We start from the raw sequence: 16,534 nt of genomic DNA on the forward strand, positions 1-16,534 counted from the left end.
TTCACGTCTGGACTTCTTTGGGCTACCGTGTCTGAGGGTGTTCATTAGCCGTTTTTGTACAGCAGGACCGAAAACAGAAGTTGGAAGATGTAAGAGACATTTTGATAATGTCTGTAAATTCATTCCTTCTTCTCTTGGTAACTCCCTCCACTTTTGTCTACTGCCCCGTGCAGTGTATTTGTGCTGCGGGTGGGGGGAATAGCCTCTTCTGGTTGTAGTAATGAAATATATGGTTCAAACTAACAATTAATGAGCAGGGTGCCTGGTTGGGGGGGGGGGGTCCTCAGTCAGTTAAGCATCCAACTCTTGATCTTGACTCATGTCATGATATCAGTTTGTGGGTTCAAGCCCTGCATTGGGCTCTCTGCTGACAGCACAGAGCCTGCTTGGGATTCTCTGTCTCCCTCTCTCTCTCTGCTCCTCCCCCATTTGCACACGTGCACACTTTCTCTCTCAAAATAAATAAATAAACTTAAAAAATAATTTAAAAAAACTAATGAGCTTGATTCTGACCCTTGGCCATAGCCAGGAGGGTTCAATGGACACATGACCCAATTTAGGCCAATGAGAAAGGAGAAGATATTTCCTGGAGGCTTCTGTGAAAGAAACTTGCTTGCTATTTGGAGGAAGCTTCTGGAAGAATCTCTCTTTCTCTCTTTCTACCTTCTCCTTACCTCTGAGCACATGCAAAAGAGCATGTAGCATCAGCTGACAACCGTCTTATGACCAGGATTAAGCTGACTTTGTAGAAAGCAGAGCAAAAATGAGAAGAAACAGGGTCCTTGATGATGCTATCAGGTGACTAAATCAAACCAACCCTGAATCTTCCTCTGAACTGCCAGGTATACAGGCCAGTACTTCTCCTTTACGGTTTAAGCCAGGTTGAGTAAATCTGGGTCGTGTTGAGTCAAAAGTATCCTAGCTGTCATAGTAGGCATTCTCCACATACCCTTACATATACACATGGGACTAGCTCCCCATTGATGGGTGTCTTGCCAGCCCTGCACATGGGAATTCAAACCCAGATTTAATTTTATTTTTTAAAAATAAAGAAAGGTAATGTTTCATGTGCCCAATTTATGAAACAAAGTTACATCCTATAATATCCAGAAGGAAAAGACAATAATGGAAAAATAGCTCAATAAATCATGGCACACCCACTCAATGGCCCGATACACTGTCATTAAAAATTTGTTGTGTGAGGGGTGCCTGGGTGGCTCAGTCAGTTGGGCATCTGACTCTTGATATCGGCACAGGTCATGATCTCTCAGTTCGTGGCTCAAGCCCCACGTTGGGCTCCGCACTGACAGCGTGGAGCCTGCTTGGGATTCTCTCCCTCTCTTTCTGCCCTTTTCCCGCTCATGTGTGTCATGTGCACTCTCTCTCTCTCTCAAAAATGAATAAACTTAAGAAAAATTTGTGGTGTGAAGTCTATATGAGAACACAGAAAATGCAAACATTATAAGTGGGTAAAAGCAGGATACAAAGTTTAGTACTAAGTTTGAGCTCAGCTATGAAAAGATCACAAAACTTCACAGAAAAAGTCTGGAAGGAAACAGAAAAATGCCAACAATATGATAACCACTAAGGAGTGTTTTGAGTGATACCATGGTTGGATTGACATTTAGGAATTCCTCGGAGTCTCTGGGTGGGAACGTGATCCAAAAATGTGAGCCCAGAATAGGTAACGTGAGTGGCTTTATTCAGTTCTCCTTTACCCCAAAAGATGAAAGGTAATTACACAGCAACTTGTCACAATCTACTTACTGCTCTTCTGTTTTTCTCCAAATCATGATCTTATCAGTTTCTATTAATATTTGTAGTGGACTCTGACATCTAAGGTGCCACCTATTATCTGGAAAACTTGGCATTTCTCACATCGGTGAGTTTAGTACAGCCCTCATTCACCCAAGCTGTTCACTAAGGTGCAGCCTCCCCCTGGCCCTGACCATCACGACCACCACATGTGAACATGACAGCAAACTTGAGTCGTTTCCAAAGTCGCTAAGATTTCCTTCCATCAGGGAGACTTATGTATCTTCCAGGAAGGCCCCCTCTCCAGGGCGCTGGAGTTTTATCATCAGTTCCAACTCTTTTCACCTTCTTCTCCCTCCATTTATTCCGAAAGCCTGGAGGAAAAGAAAAACAGCCACTTGTCACAAAAAGATTGGGGACGCCAGCTCTAGGATAATCTGACCCGTGTCCCATCTACGAGGCAACTACAAATTAGTGATATTAAAGGAACAGGAATACGGTCAATCGCCTCCCATTGTTTGGAATGTGCACTAGAATAGAATTGAAAGTCCAGATTTTGAAATCTAAAGAGATCCAATCTCATTAGAAGCGCTAAGGCTGCACTGCCCGGTACAACAGCAACAGTAGCCAAGTGGGGCTCTTGAGCCGTTGAAATGTGCTGATCCGAGCTGAGAGGTATTGTAAATGTCAAATTCACACTGGATTTCAGAAACTCAGTATGCAAAAAAAAAAAAAAAAAAAAAAAGAGAGAAGAAAAAAAGAATACAAACTCTCATTTAGAATTTTCTATATTGATTACATGTTGAAATGATAACATGTTAGATATATCAGTTACATTGATTAAATCATATATAATATTAAAATTAATTTCATTTGGGTTTTTTGGTTCATTTTTAAGTGTAGCTTTCAGAAAATGTTAAATTACATCTGTGCCTCACATTTGGGGACCACATTATATTTTTTTAATGTTTATTTATTTTGAGAGAGAGAGAGAGAGAGAGAGAGAGAGAACGCATGCGTCTGCATGAGTAGGGAAGGGGCAGAGAGGCAGCCAGAGAATCCCAAGCAGGTTCTGAGCGCTCTCAGCACAGAGCCCACTGCCGAGGAGGGGGGTCCATGAACTGTGAGATCATGACCTGAGCCAAGATCAAGAGTCAGACAATTAACCAACTGAGCCCCCCGGGCGCCCCAATCACATTAGATTTCTATTAGATACGTGCTGTGCGAGATATATTGCCAGGTACCCTTTATACTCCTGTTTCTATAGAAAACATAATTAACACTTGCTGCTGGGCTTCTTTGTGGCCTAGCTGGTTAGGGGCAGTTCCCTCTTTTAATCGACATAGCAGCCCCACAAGGCACACATGAGTTTGCCTACTTACAGATGAGAAACCTGAGGCTCAGAGAAGTTCAGCAACTTGCCCGTGGCCATCCATTGATATATGGTAGAGTCAGGAGATCCAACACTGGATTATCGTTCAGGGAGTTACCCAGTTGCCAAGGCTTTTGTCTCTGCCATGACTTGAAGACCTATACAAGCAGAGGGAGCGATGCCAAACAAATGCAAGCAGATGAGTTCTCTAAAACTGCAATCGCTTTGCACAGACAAGCCTCAGTAAAAAATAAGACTACACCTTCCTAGTCCTAGATCCCATTTGACAAACATATGACTAGTGACAAGCAATACAGTATTGCCTTCCTGTTCAAGCTAACCGTAACTTGGAAAAAGGTGCGGAATGGGTGCTTTTGAAGAGCTAGGCTTTCCCACTCAAAAAAGGAAGATTGGTGTATTCGTCTAAACTTTCAGATGTGGCAGGAAGAAAAACTTGCTACTTAGCCCTATAATTTACAAATAAACAGTGCTGCTGTTATTTTTGGCCAGGTTTATAGATTCCAAGGGAATGTTTAACACTATAAAATAATGGAAACTGATTACAGTAATTTATATTCCTAGGGATGAATAAGAGGTTTGGCTAATCCATATCTTCCTCTTCAAAACTCGGTATCGTCAGACAGCTTCATTGACTGCTCCAGTTTGTGGTTTGGATGTTGGGTTCACGGATGTTCATTTTACCTATGTATTTATTTAAAGAGACAGCCATGCATGGACCTGATATCTTGAGCCCAGGATTATAATTCAGTTCTATGTAATGATGGACCCCCTTCAAAGATAGTACAGTCACAGCATACTGATCAGGTTTCTATAAATGCATGCTATCGATTTCCATAAACGCCTCAGCCCAATCAGGGGCTCAAAGATCCAGCCTCATTCTAGATACCATTCAGAATTGGGAAGTATCTATTCCTTCTCCAGAGAACCCTTCCCTTTACGCTGTCTCCACTTAAGAAGTATCATCCTACCCAGCCTGAAAAGCTCTCCTTTGCTCCACACAGTTCCCCTTCCCAAGAAAATACAACTCTTCAGCATTCCATTCCCTCAAGACTCTGCTCTTTCCTAGCCATGACTCCAAGTTCAACCTTTAGGCACCATAGCCGAGGAGTTGGGTCAATATTTTGTGGTGTGGACCTTTGGGCATTCCTTGCGACAGCAGGCATCCCATCACCTGTCCCCCCTGAGGAGTCGGATGGGCCCTAGACGCTGATAATCCCCACTCGGCCATCCTACAAGATTAGGCAGTTCTACTAGCACTGACAGCGTGGTCTTAGGCGGGTTAGCTAACCTCTCTGGGCTTTGGTTTTCTCACCTGGGAAATGGGAGTGATAAGGCCTCCTTTAAAGATTTGTCGTGAGAGGTGGAGAAGGTACCCTCCCGACCGGAAGAAGCTCTCAATTATGGGCGCTGTGGCTGATTCGATGCATTCGAACGGGACAGCACAGCCTCGGAGACACCTGACCCCAAAGTTGCAGGCCTAGATCTGCCACGAAGTAGCTCTGTGGATTTGGAAAAATTGCTTCATCTTTCCATGCCCAATTCCTCCTATGTAAAATGAGAGGGCTGCACTTCAGCTGATCTCTAGAAAGAAGATCATGAGTCTCTGAGAAGAGCTCTAACTAAAATACTCAATTATTCATCAGTGCCCATGTAGTCACCTGCTACTATCTTTCATCGGGTACTAACTTATTCAACAGATCCTGAGGGAAGAGTGAGCACAAGCACTTTCCCAGAAAACAAGAGAAAATAATTTTGTGTTCCTTGAGGGAATAATTAACCTGAAGGGTAAAGGAAATAGTGAAGGGGGGAACAACTACCCCCACTGTACAAATAAAAGCTATATTCGTGTTCAAAACCATGTTCAGAACTCTGATATTATTCAGAGTGAGTTAATTATTGTGTGAGTCAGAGCTGTATTCTGTCTCCCCTTGTATAACTCCTTGTATAACCCTTTTCTTCTTTTATTCCTTTCCCTCAAATGACTTCATTCTTTCTCTCTCTGTGTGTGTGTGTGTGTGTGTGTGTGTGTGTGTGTGTGTGTGTGTGTGTTTCTTCTCAGGATTCCTATTGTTGCTCTGGTTTCAGCGACAAAGCCACTTTGGTCTTGAGTGAGTTTTATCTGGCAGTATAACCTGAGGAACGCCTGTTCCCATTTTTGTGCTCTGTGGCCGCACGAAAGTGGAGGAGGTTGGGCTCCTACATACACCTCATAGTCGTGGTCAAGGAATTCCATGTGAATTATATGTAAGCTGAATTTCAGTAGACAATAAAAACCAGAGGAACGCTTTCTCTCACAGTTATTTGTACAGGTGCTGCCGAAGAGAGCATTCTCTCTTTGAACGGCAACATTATTTGAACTTCCAACCTGGAGCAAGTCTTTGGCTCTATCAATAGCCTTTCTGGCTTTCCACATGGAAGAAGACTTAGCCGTATCCTCCCCTCAAGCTTCTCCATCAAGTCACTTACCTAATATGCTCTTGTTCTCTGTCTGTTCATAGGACTCACCGCGCTCCATGAAGAACCACTGCATACACACTGCAGAACTGCTCTGAGATATCAAGTCACTCCGACTCCCTGGAGACACAGAATCTCTTCAACACTAGAATGAAAGGAAGAGAGAATGAGAGGGTGAGCTCACGGGTCCAGTCTCAGAATAACCAAGAATGGAGACAGGGATGGCCGCAAGCAAGGAGCAGAGAGCTGAGAGAAAGAGGGAATGATTCCGGCCAAAGGTGACAAGCATACAAGGAGATGCGGCTAAGGCCCTGCGGGTCTGGAGCCCTGTCTACCACCTACGTGTCTTTCTGGGAAGGCAAAGTACTGGTGCACGTGTGCGGTGGTGGCCGTGCAGCCTTCAGCCACTCCCGGCAGCAGTTTCCTGTCCGACTTCTCACCAGCACGTAGCTTTTCCTGAAGACCCTGTTCTCACTAACGTCTGCCAGAAACACTTAGAGAAGATGACCCCTTCCCTCCCCCACACCGAATTCATGCTAAGGTCACTGACCAATGATCTTCATGTCCAGGGGATACTTTTTAGTCCCTATTTTTCATGATCTCACAGTCACTCCGTCCTTTCTGAAAAAAAACTCACTTTTCCTTTCAGTTCATTGGCTCCACACCCTCCTTGTTTTTTCCTTTGCTTTCTAGTCATTTCCACGTCTCTTTCTCTGACCTCTGCTCCTCTGCTTCCTTTGAGGTCCCTTAGAGCCCTTTCAGAGGCCCTCCTCTTACCGGCTTCTCCCTTCTTGGGCAATCTCCGCTGTCCCCAGAACGTCACTTGCCGTGGAAATTCTAACTCCCAAGTTTAAATCTCCTGCCCCTGGGTATGCAAATGCCTACTTGACATTTCCCCATGAATGTCTCAGTGACCCCCTCAGGTTATACATGTCCAAAGTCATACTCGTGTTCTTCCCACCAAAGTTCTTCTCTTCCAGCATGGTTCCCTTCCTTAGAAAATGGCAGTTCTGCTGAGCAGGTTGCTTAAGTATGAACCTAGGCACCATCCCTAACACCTCCCTCTCTGTCACCTCTCACGCTCCATCGATCGCCAACTCTTTTGATCCTCTGACCTATATGTCCATCTCTTAAACCCTTCTGCTTCCCTCCATCCTCACTGCCACCATCTTAGCCAGGACCGCCATTACTTCTCACCCGGGCTGTTGCAGTATCCTTCTAACTGGTCTCTTGCCATCTTCTGTTGCACCTCAATCCATTCTTCCATCCACTATAGCCTACGTGATCTTTAAGAGTATAAATACGGAGGGGCGGGGCGTTGGCGCCTGGGTGGCTCAGTTGGTCGAGCGTCTGACTTCAACTCAGGTCACGATGTCACTTTTGATGAGTTCGAGCCCCACATCCGGCTCTGTGCTGACAGCTGACGACCTGGAATTCAGAACATGTCCCCATTTTCGTAAACTCTGCTTAGAATCCTTCAACACCTCAGGGCAGCTGGGTGGCTCAGTCGGTCAAGCATCTGACTTCGGCTCAGGTCAGGATGCCGCGTTCGTGGGTTCGAGCCCCGCCGACAGCTCGGAGCCTGGATCCTGCTTCAAGTTCTGTGTCTCCCTCTCTCTCTGCCCCTCCCCTGCTCATGCTCTGTCTCGCCCTGTCTCAAAAATAAACATCAGGAAAAAACTTTTTAATAAAAATAAAACCGTAAATATGGGCATGCCACGATCCTTCCATGGCCTACAAGGCCCTGTCTCGCCTAGCCCTAGTCACCCCTCCATCTCCTCTTGTACAGCACTAGCCCTTATTCTGTTGGCTCCAATGGCACTGGATTTCTCTTAACTCGTTAAAACACAATGCTTTGCCTGCCTACAGCTTTTGGATATGCTCTACCGATTGTCTGAAAGGCTCTTTCAACGTCAGAGTCTGCCTTAAACGTCACATCCTCAGGAAAACCTTCCCTGACCATCCAGAAGAAAGAGCTCTCCTTTTAGTCATTTGCATCGTACCATGCAGTACTTCAAAGCACACTGCACACTTGAAGTTGATTAATAGCCATTTTGGTTTAATGCCGGTCTTCCTCCTGTGGCCGTAAGTTCCATATCGGCAGAGCCCATGTCAGTTTGTCCACAAGGGAGGTCTCAGTTCCTAGCTGATGGTGGGCTCCCAATAAACTCTGTACAGTAACTGACTCTGAACACTCCTGCCTGCCATTACCCCTAACGCTTTCAAGCAAAGCACTCTCACTGAATTGAAAATAGCCTGTTGAATCCTCCTACATTAGCTTCCTGTGGCTGCTGTAACACATCACCACAAACTGAGTGACTTCAAACAGCACACGTTTATTCTCTGACACGTCTGGAGGTCAGGAGTCCTAAAATCAAGGAGTTAGCAGGGCTGCGTTCTTTCTGGAAGCTCTAAAGAGGAATCTATGGCTGGGCCTTTTCTGCCTTCTAGAGGCTTCCTGCATTCCTTGGCTCATGGCCTCACATCACTCCAACCTCTGCTTCCCTCATCATGTCTCCTTCTCGTCTCTCCTGCCTCTCTCCTATCAGAGCCTTTGTAATGACACTGCACCCATGCAGATAATCCAGAATCATCTCCCCATCTCAAGACCCTTAGCTTAATCATATCTGCAAAGTCCGTTTAGCCACGTGAAATAACCTATTCACAAGCTCTGGGGACAAGAAGATGGGCATCTATGCCTCAGAGGGTAAAATTTTTGCCAAGTTTTCTGGAAAAAATACTGAACTTTGCTACGAACTATCACCTACCATACACACTCTGTACACACCATGATATGGACCATATTACAACTCTTTCTCCTAGATCCCCTTGTAAATTAGCTTTGATTAGTATGTCCTTGAGGATGTACATATATTCCATAGTGTCTGCGTATACACAGTACTCAGGGATCCTTAGAATATCCTTCCAGATTTCTGTCCCTTTGGTGAGGAAGACAGAGCCAGAGCATGGGGAAGAATAAAGCTGGCGAAGCAGCTGACGTGACCTTGCCTTGTTTGACCCCGGAGTCTCCCCTCCCGACTGCGAGTCTCCCTTCCAAGCTGTTGCTTCCTTGAGAAAATGGCTGAGGGGATGGTCACAAGCTGCCTCACGTGGAAGAGTCGCAGCAAGAAGCTGTGGCCGAACATTTTTAGACACATTTATAATCTGTCAGAAAGTACACAAATACTTGACAGTGAGTGTGGAAGCAAAAAGGGTGTCGTGATCCAAATAATTTGCATCTTAAACACTTGACTTAACGGGTATGAAGATTCTGGAGGTGAGAAGGCCTGATCCCCAAGGTGCTACCTACAGACTGTTCACCTCAGACTTGGGGTGAGTGGAAACACTCAGCCTCAGGCGTGGTCCCGTCTTATGTCACAGCTGCCCTTACGTGCTCTCCTTGACCGTTATGGGAATCAAACAGAAGATGTTGCTTCTGGCAGCAGAGTGTCCTAAGAGTGAATCTCTTGTTCCCAACCAGCACGATCTGGGGAAGTAAAGACAGGTGTCTCTCTCTCTCTCTCTCTCTCTCTCTCTCTCTCTCTCTCTCTCATGGAATCTATTCCCCCTGTAGTAACCACATCTCAGCTCATTCATCCTTGGTCCCATCTAGACATTATTGCTTTATGGGCATTCTGGTTTCCCCCCAAGTTCTGATTATTTACCCACAAAAGATTTCCAAGGGGACAGGAAGCAATCGATAACACTTGTTGTGTACTCTACTTACCTTTACCTATTAAAATAATAAACATCACTACTGAGAAAAGTTCTAGGTAAGTTGTTCTAAGTCACCTAACCCTGAGATGGACACACCTTTAGTGGAATCTAGTCACAATGTCTTACAGCTTGGAGGGTAGAGGTCATCTGGTCCACCCCCTCATTTTTGTAGATGAGGAAGCTGAGGTTATAGACACCTAAGGAAACTGTGCGAGGACACGCAGGTCAGGGTGTCGACAGTTTCATAAAGCCATAAAAACTATCAACCAAGATTCTACCTCTCCAGTTGATAACAGTCATAGATATAGCTCCCATGTAATAAATTCAGTCTTTCACAGTTTTAAAGTTTGGTGATAATTCCACCCGAGCGAGGCCAAAGTTTACTTCAAACCTATGACAGAAAATCTTACTAAGCAATTAATGGTCTAAAAAGGTCACAGAACATATAGTTTACCTATGTCTAGTAACAAACAAGTTAAAGGACGTTTGCCTTTAACTACACGCAACTATACTTCTGATTTTACAATAAATCATTAAAATGGGCTTTGCGAAACTTCAGCTTAGAATCATCTTGTCAATTATTTAATCCTCATTATTATATACTTGCAATTTTAAAAATTGTTTCTTTTAAACAATGAGCCTGAGAACTTACATTGATCAAGCCTTATTATCCCTTTATGGACTCAGAGTTAGAAGGGTTTAACCGCAGGGCTTCAGAGCAAATCAGAAACTGTGTGACAAAGCCAACTCTTCCAGAACAACTGCTCTCATTCACCTTGAGTGAATCTTGGACACTTTGGCTTTGATGAATAGAGAGGGCGGAGTGTTCGGGAATTTGTTTTTCCCCACCAGTAATGATGCAGTACTTTTAATGGCAACCCCTATTTATACACATCAAAAACCGCTTCAGATGAAAACTGACAAGTCACTACCAGGCACTAGGTCTTTCTGACGAAGTCCTTTGCCCTTCCTGCCTGCAACCCCACACCATTATCCCAGGCAGTTTGTGTCACTCAGCTCTCGGCAAAACAGCAAATGTGAAAGGATTTGGATTAAACTCTGGACCCCTAGCAAGAGATTTAAGAAAAGTCCAATTTTTTCTTCATTGCAAAATTAAACTGATTCCTAGTGCAAAGTTCTTTCCCTCATTTAGGACAGGGAATGTTATCCAATGCTAGGTAGTTGTAAGAGAATCTGGCTTTGGGCTGGATCCCTGCATTGAAGAGACATTTTTCATGTTCCCTGTGATTTTATCTCCCTCTTCCTTCCCTTGTATCTAGGGTTGCCAGGTAAAACATACAGGGTGCCCAGTGGAAGGTGAGTTTCAGATAAACAACAAATTTTTACATATATATTAAAGTTTTTTATTTATTTTGAGAGAGAGAGAACACAAGCAGGGGAGGGGCAGAGAGAGAGAATCTCAAACAGGTTCCACGCTGTCAGTGAAGAGCCCAATGCCAGGCTCAATTTCACAAACCCTTGAGATCATGAATGGAGCCAAAATCAAGCGTCAGACACTGCACTGATTGAGCCACCCAGGTGCCTCACCAACAAATATATTTTGAGTACAAGTATGTCCCGTGCACTATTTGGAGCATATTTCTACTTTAAAAACCTATTTGTTGATTATATGAAATTCAAGTTTCAATGGGTGTCTTGTATTGATCATTTGTTTTTGGCTTTTTGTTTTTCTAAATGTGACAACCCTACCTGATTGTCCTCTTCCAACACTGCTTTGTTCTTTCTCCTAAAATTTTCTTCAATGGGCTTTCTTCCCAATTTCATTTACCTCTTTAAGGACAGTGGGTTTTTTTCTTTACCTTCTGCTCTTGTTTGGTGGGGGGGGGGGGGGGGGTATTAGTGTTTAGTGATTTTGGATTGAGATGGGTAGTACCAGCCTTCTGTATGAAGGGGCTCAGAGCCACACATCAAGGAAGATTTGAATAGGGCCTGTGTGAAGCCATCTCTTCTGAAGTTCTGCCTTCACCACATACCCCTTGGAGTTAAGCGTTGCCTTCTCTAACCGGTGCTTCCAAAACGTCCCTGGGAAACATTAACACAAGTTACTAATAGCTTAGTAGAAGCGGTAGTAATGATTTTTAAATTTTGTCTCCGTCTAATTTATAAAGTCTTTCTTGGAAGTATAACATGCATACAGAAGTGGGTCCAGTCAGTAAGTGCACAGCTGGGGGCGCCGGTGTGGCTCAGTTGGTTAAGCGTCAGGTCACGATCTCACAGTTCGCGAGTTCGAGCCCCACTGTCAGTGCAGAGTCTGCTTGAGCTTCTCCCTCTCTCTCTGTGCCTCCCCCATTCACAAGCTCTCTGTCTCTCTCAAAATAAATAAATAAACTTTAAAAAAAAATGAGTGCACAACTGGATGAATTTTCCCAAAGGGAGTGTACTCAGGTAACCAGCACACAGATCAAGAAATACAACATTAGCAATAGCACTGCTAGGAATTTACCCAAGGGATACAGGAGTGCTGATGCATAGGGGCACTTGTACCCCAATGTTTACAGCAGCACTTTCAACAATAGCCAAATTATGGAAAGAGCCTAAATGTCCGTCAACTGATGAATGGATAAAGAAGTTGTGGTTTATATACACAATGGAATACTACGTGGCAATGAGAAAGAATGAAATATGGTCTTTTGTACCAACGTGGATGGAACTTGAGACTGTTATGCTAAGTGAAATAAGTCAGGCAGAGAAAGACAGATACCATATGTTTTCACTCTTATGTGGATCCTGAGAAACTTACCAGAAGACCATGTGGGAGGGGAAGAAAAAAAAAAAGTTAGAGAGGGAGAGAACCAAACCATAAGAGACTCTTAAAAACTGAGAATAAACTGAGGGTTGATGGGGGTGGGAGGGAAGGGAGGCTGGGTGATGGGTATTGAGGAGGGCACCTGTTGGGATGAGCCCTGGGTGTTGTATGGAAACCAATTTGACAATACATTTCATATAAAAAAAGAAGTAAACATTGAAAAATGCCATTAAAAAAATAAATACAACATTAGAAGGGAAATCCTGTCACGTGCTACAATATGGAGGAAATTTGAGGACATGATACTATGTGAAATAAACCAGTCACCAAAGGATAAATACTGCATGATTCCACCCATATAAGGTATCTAGAGTAGTCAAATATATAGAAATAGGAAGTAGAATGGCAATTACCAAGGGCACTGGAGAAATGAGGAGTTATTGTTTAATGGGTACAGTTTCAGTTTTACAAGATGAAAAAGTTCTAAAGATCTACTTCAAAACGATGTGAATATACTTAACACTACTGAACTGTACGCTTAGAGACAGCCAAGTTGGTAAATTTTACGGTATGTATCTTTTACCACAATAAAACAAGAAACACAACATTACCAGCTCCCCCAGAAGCTCTCGAGCTCCTTTCCAGTCATTTCTGCCTGTCCAAGGTAACCACTATCCTCCTCTCCGAAGACAGCCCATCTGCTCTAAAAAGATTCTAGAGTTAGTAAGAAAAAAGGTGTACCAGACCCCTTTCCTTCTGACGGGGAGACTCCTTCAAATCAGAAAAGGACCGGCCGAGAGCCTTAGGCTCGCTGTGGTGGGAGGTGCTGAGGGAAGAAAAGGGCACCCAAGAGAGAAGACACAAGCGCTGGAAACAAACACCAGCTACTTTGCGTTCTTGCCAAAGGTGAGCCCTGCATGTTCATTACGAGTTTATTCACTGACGACGCATTGTTTTTCATTTTCACTGTGTTGACAACATGATCTGTAGGTTCATATTAGGGTCCCGCTCAAAGTATGCATTTATTTTTTGTTACTGTGTGCACAGCACTAAGTGCTTATTTTCTTACCGGAGTGTTTATTGCCTCTACGTAAGGCATGAGATGAAACAGATGTGCTCGCTCCTGCCTGCCTCCGAATTCCTCACGGGCAAATTCTAAACTCAAGGAAATTTAGGCTCACTTCATTTTACAACAGTAAAAACTGATCCACTGGCCTTTTTGACTACGTCCTTTTCCAAGAGGTCACCAAATGTTCTGAAGAACGAATGGCAAAACTGTCAACTCTGATCTAGAAAATGGGTAGGGGCGCCTGGGTGGCTCAGTCGGTTAAGCGGCCAACTTCGGCTCGGGTCATGATCTCGCGGTCCGTGAGTTTGAGCCCCGCGTCGGGCTCTGGGCGGACAGCTCAGAGCCTGGAGCCTGTTTCCGATTCTGTGTCTCCCTCTCTCTGACCCTCCCCCGTTCGTGCTCTGTCTCTCTCTGTCTCAAAAATAAATAAACGTTAAAAAAAATTTAAAAAAAAATGGGTAAAATTCCGCAGACGATGGCTTTTTCTCATGATGGTCGGCGGATGCCGCTGTGGGCAGTGGCAATAATGCCGATGGCTCAGCTGATGCCAGGAAGGAAAAATAAGGAAAATGGGTAAAATTGTTACGTTAGACCACAAATGGTAGTGACTGGGGCAGAGGTGAACAATTTGCTTATAGTCTTGAAGCCAAGGGAATGCGATGTCAGATGGTAGGAAGATATGCTGGGACCGTGGAAAAAGAAATGGCATTGCCATATCATGCTAAGGATTAGCCACTTAGATTAGTTATTGGGTCTCAGACCCAATGACTCCTTTAATAACACATACTCAGTAGCCCTCCTGTACTAACCTGAAATGAAACTCACAGGTGATACCACATACCCCTACGCATAATTGTAAAAAACAATCAACGTAACGCCGATAGAAAGGACAAATAAAAATAAGTAATTTATAATAAAATAACATGCACCTCAAAATGTAAACTCAGGCACAGCGATGCTAGAAGACAAAATAGAGGAGCCGAACGCTTACACTGTCATACCATCACTGTGAGTGACGGTGCAAGACAAAGACTGACACAGGTGTGCCCTAGTGGCAAAATCAGTTACCACCAATGTTGCTAAGACTTCCCAACATGGTGAACAACTTTTGGAGGGTTCGAAGCAAAACTAAATGCAAGCATCCTTGTAAAAGATGCTTGCATCTTGGAAACCTGGGTGCTTATTTTCATCAACATGACAGCTCAGCAGAATATCTCTGAAGGTCACGGTGCCTGGGTGGCTCAGTCGGTTAAGTGTCTGACTCGATTCCGACTCAGGTCATGATCTCAGCATCAGGAGATCAACCCCTGCATCAGGTTCCACACTGAATGTGGAGCCTGCTTAAGATTCTCCCTCTCTCTCTGCCTCTCCCCTGCTGTCATGTGCACTCTCTCTCTCTCTCTCTTAAAAAAAAAGATTTGAAGGTCATTCAGAACATGGGACAATTTCCAATTCTAGCATCTCTGGCCGGACCCTTTAGATTTCAACAGTGCTCCCCAATCACTGCAACAACAACAAAAACTACCCCCATCTATTTCTAAAATCTATCCCCGCCCCAGGACGATACCACCTCCCATTTAGTATCCCTGATTTAGAGTAAAACATTTTATTTGCAGAAGGATTTTTCAATTAATTTGTTTTTATTTTAGAGAGAACACGCGCGAGCAGGGGAGAGGGGCAGAGGGAGAGTGAGAATCCCAAGCGGGTTCCACACTCAGCGCAGAGCCCGACAGTGGGGGCCGATCCCATGACGCTGGGATCATGACCTGAGCAGAAATCGAGAGGTGGACGCTCAACCGATCGAGCCACCCGGGAGTCCCACTGCAGAACCATTTTTAAAATCTTTAAATATATCACTGATAAAATGATCCGTTTCCTTAGCAATTCCCCCAATTGTGATTCACATTTAAAAAAAAAAAAATGATGTTGAAATTTACAGTCCCACAAAAAAAGGAGTTTCCCAAGATCTGAGCCAGTTAGCTCATCAAGGGAGTCAGTATATAAAATTACATAGCACTTTTTGGGGGGAACACCTACTTGGTCTTTTAGTCATTAAAATAACAGGTTGACAAAAGGAAAAAAGAGAAAAACCCTGCAGGTTGTCTCATCAAGAAAAGCAATTTAATGAGAAGGTGTCACACAGATGTAGGATAATAATAAATATTATAATTATTGTTTTGTCCCCCTTTTCCAGCCATTCTGTTCAGTTGTGTTTTTCAAAGATACTCAGTAATTATGAAACTTCTTTATTAGCAGCACGCACTGTCAGTCCCAGTCTAGAGAGCACTGCCCTCAGGGTGGGTTTCACGAGTCTTGGGGCCAGCAGTGTGGCTGGAGCACCTGATTCTAGCTCAGAAAGCTCATTATACTCATCTCTTCCCAACTGTGCATCCAGCGATGTCAAGTTCATGGCCTGAAAGCAGCAGTGACGGAAGTATCAGCACAGAAATTGGCCGGCGCTGCAGATCAGGTCCACCACCACCACCCACACACCCTGAACTCCAGAGAGTTCTGTTAAACATTCACCAGACACCACTGCATGGGGCTGGCTCCCTGGAAAGAAATACCCGTCACAGAAGTACAAAACAAGATTTTGTTACATCCTCTTGGGAGACAACAGTCCATATTGGGCTCTCTAACGTTTCATCCAATTCTAGCAAAGTACCAAATGATGGCTCATAAATGACCAAGGAAACAAAGCTAAACAGAAACATCAATTCACTAGTATCCAAATATTTATTCAGTACTAACTATGTGCAAAACAGTCTTCTTAAATTCTTTCTGCAAAAAGGCAAGACAGACATTAAATAAGTACATAATGTGCAATGGACCAATGTATATGCTGCCAATTGAAAGAGATAATTCAACAATGACGCTAACATTTTTTGTCTTTATCAAAGGGAATATTAATATTAAATGTGCATGGTGACAGGTATTAAACAAATATTGTCTTGTTTGATCTTCACAACCACACCGTAAGATAATCACTAGGTTGAGCCACATGAAATTGCCAACAGTGGACCAATTTTGACCTCTACAAATGGTAATTTCCACCTAAATCACTTTCTCTGTTTTATAGACAAGGAAGCCAAGATCCTACCACACCAACCTGTCCAATGTCAAACAGCTAGTAAGTGGCAAACCCAGGGTTCCTTGCAGACCAGAATGGCTCCAAAGCCCCTGTGCGCCCACCACACATGCTTCCCAAACGAAAGAAATGTTAAGCACACGTGACGTGCTGCACACATTGAAAGAAATCTTGGCATTAAACTGTTTTGAAATAACTCATGGTAATAGAAATTAAATCAAGGACATGCGTTTTGCCACATAACTCAACACGGGCTTCCTCGGTTTGTTAATCAGAAACGATTAGAAATAA

General features: G+C 43.9%; 1 long non-coding RNA gene and 1 other non-coding gene across 4 annotated transcripts in view; one reads left to right on the plus strand and one right to left on the minus strand.

The window, feature by feature from the left end:
• Positions 1-589: 589 nt before the first annotated feature.
• Positions 590-16,534, minus strand: part of LOC145713881 (uncharacterized) — a 136,245-nt gene continuing 120,300 nt past the window's right edge. For 2 of the 3 annotated variants that reach the window (XR_014136697.1, XR_014136696.1), the window contains exons 2-5: positions 5,615-5,747; positions 4,461-4,729; positions 3,138-3,285; positions 590-2,129 (exon numbers count right to left, since the gene is read on the minus strand). This is a non-coding gene — a long non-coding RNA (uncharacterized LOC145713881). The remainder of the gene's footprint in view (positions 2,130-3,137; positions 3,286-4,460; positions 4,730-5,614; positions 5,748-16,534) is intronic. The other variant, XR_014136698.1, reaches the window with a different exon arrangement.
• LOC145714771 (small nucleolar RNA SNORD35) lies at positions 13,623-13,709 on the plus strand. The gene has a single exon (XR_014136978.1). It is a non-coding gene; the product is annotated as a small nucleolar RNA SNORD35 (small nucleolar RNA).

Source organism: Panthera onca, chromosome X, assembly GCF_046562875.1.
Source record: "Panthera onca isolate mPanOnc1 chromosome X, mPanOnc1 haplotype 2, whole genome shotgun sequence".
Taxonomy (NCBI): Eukaryota; Metazoa; Chordata; class Mammalia; order Carnivora; family Felidae; genus Panthera; species Panthera onca.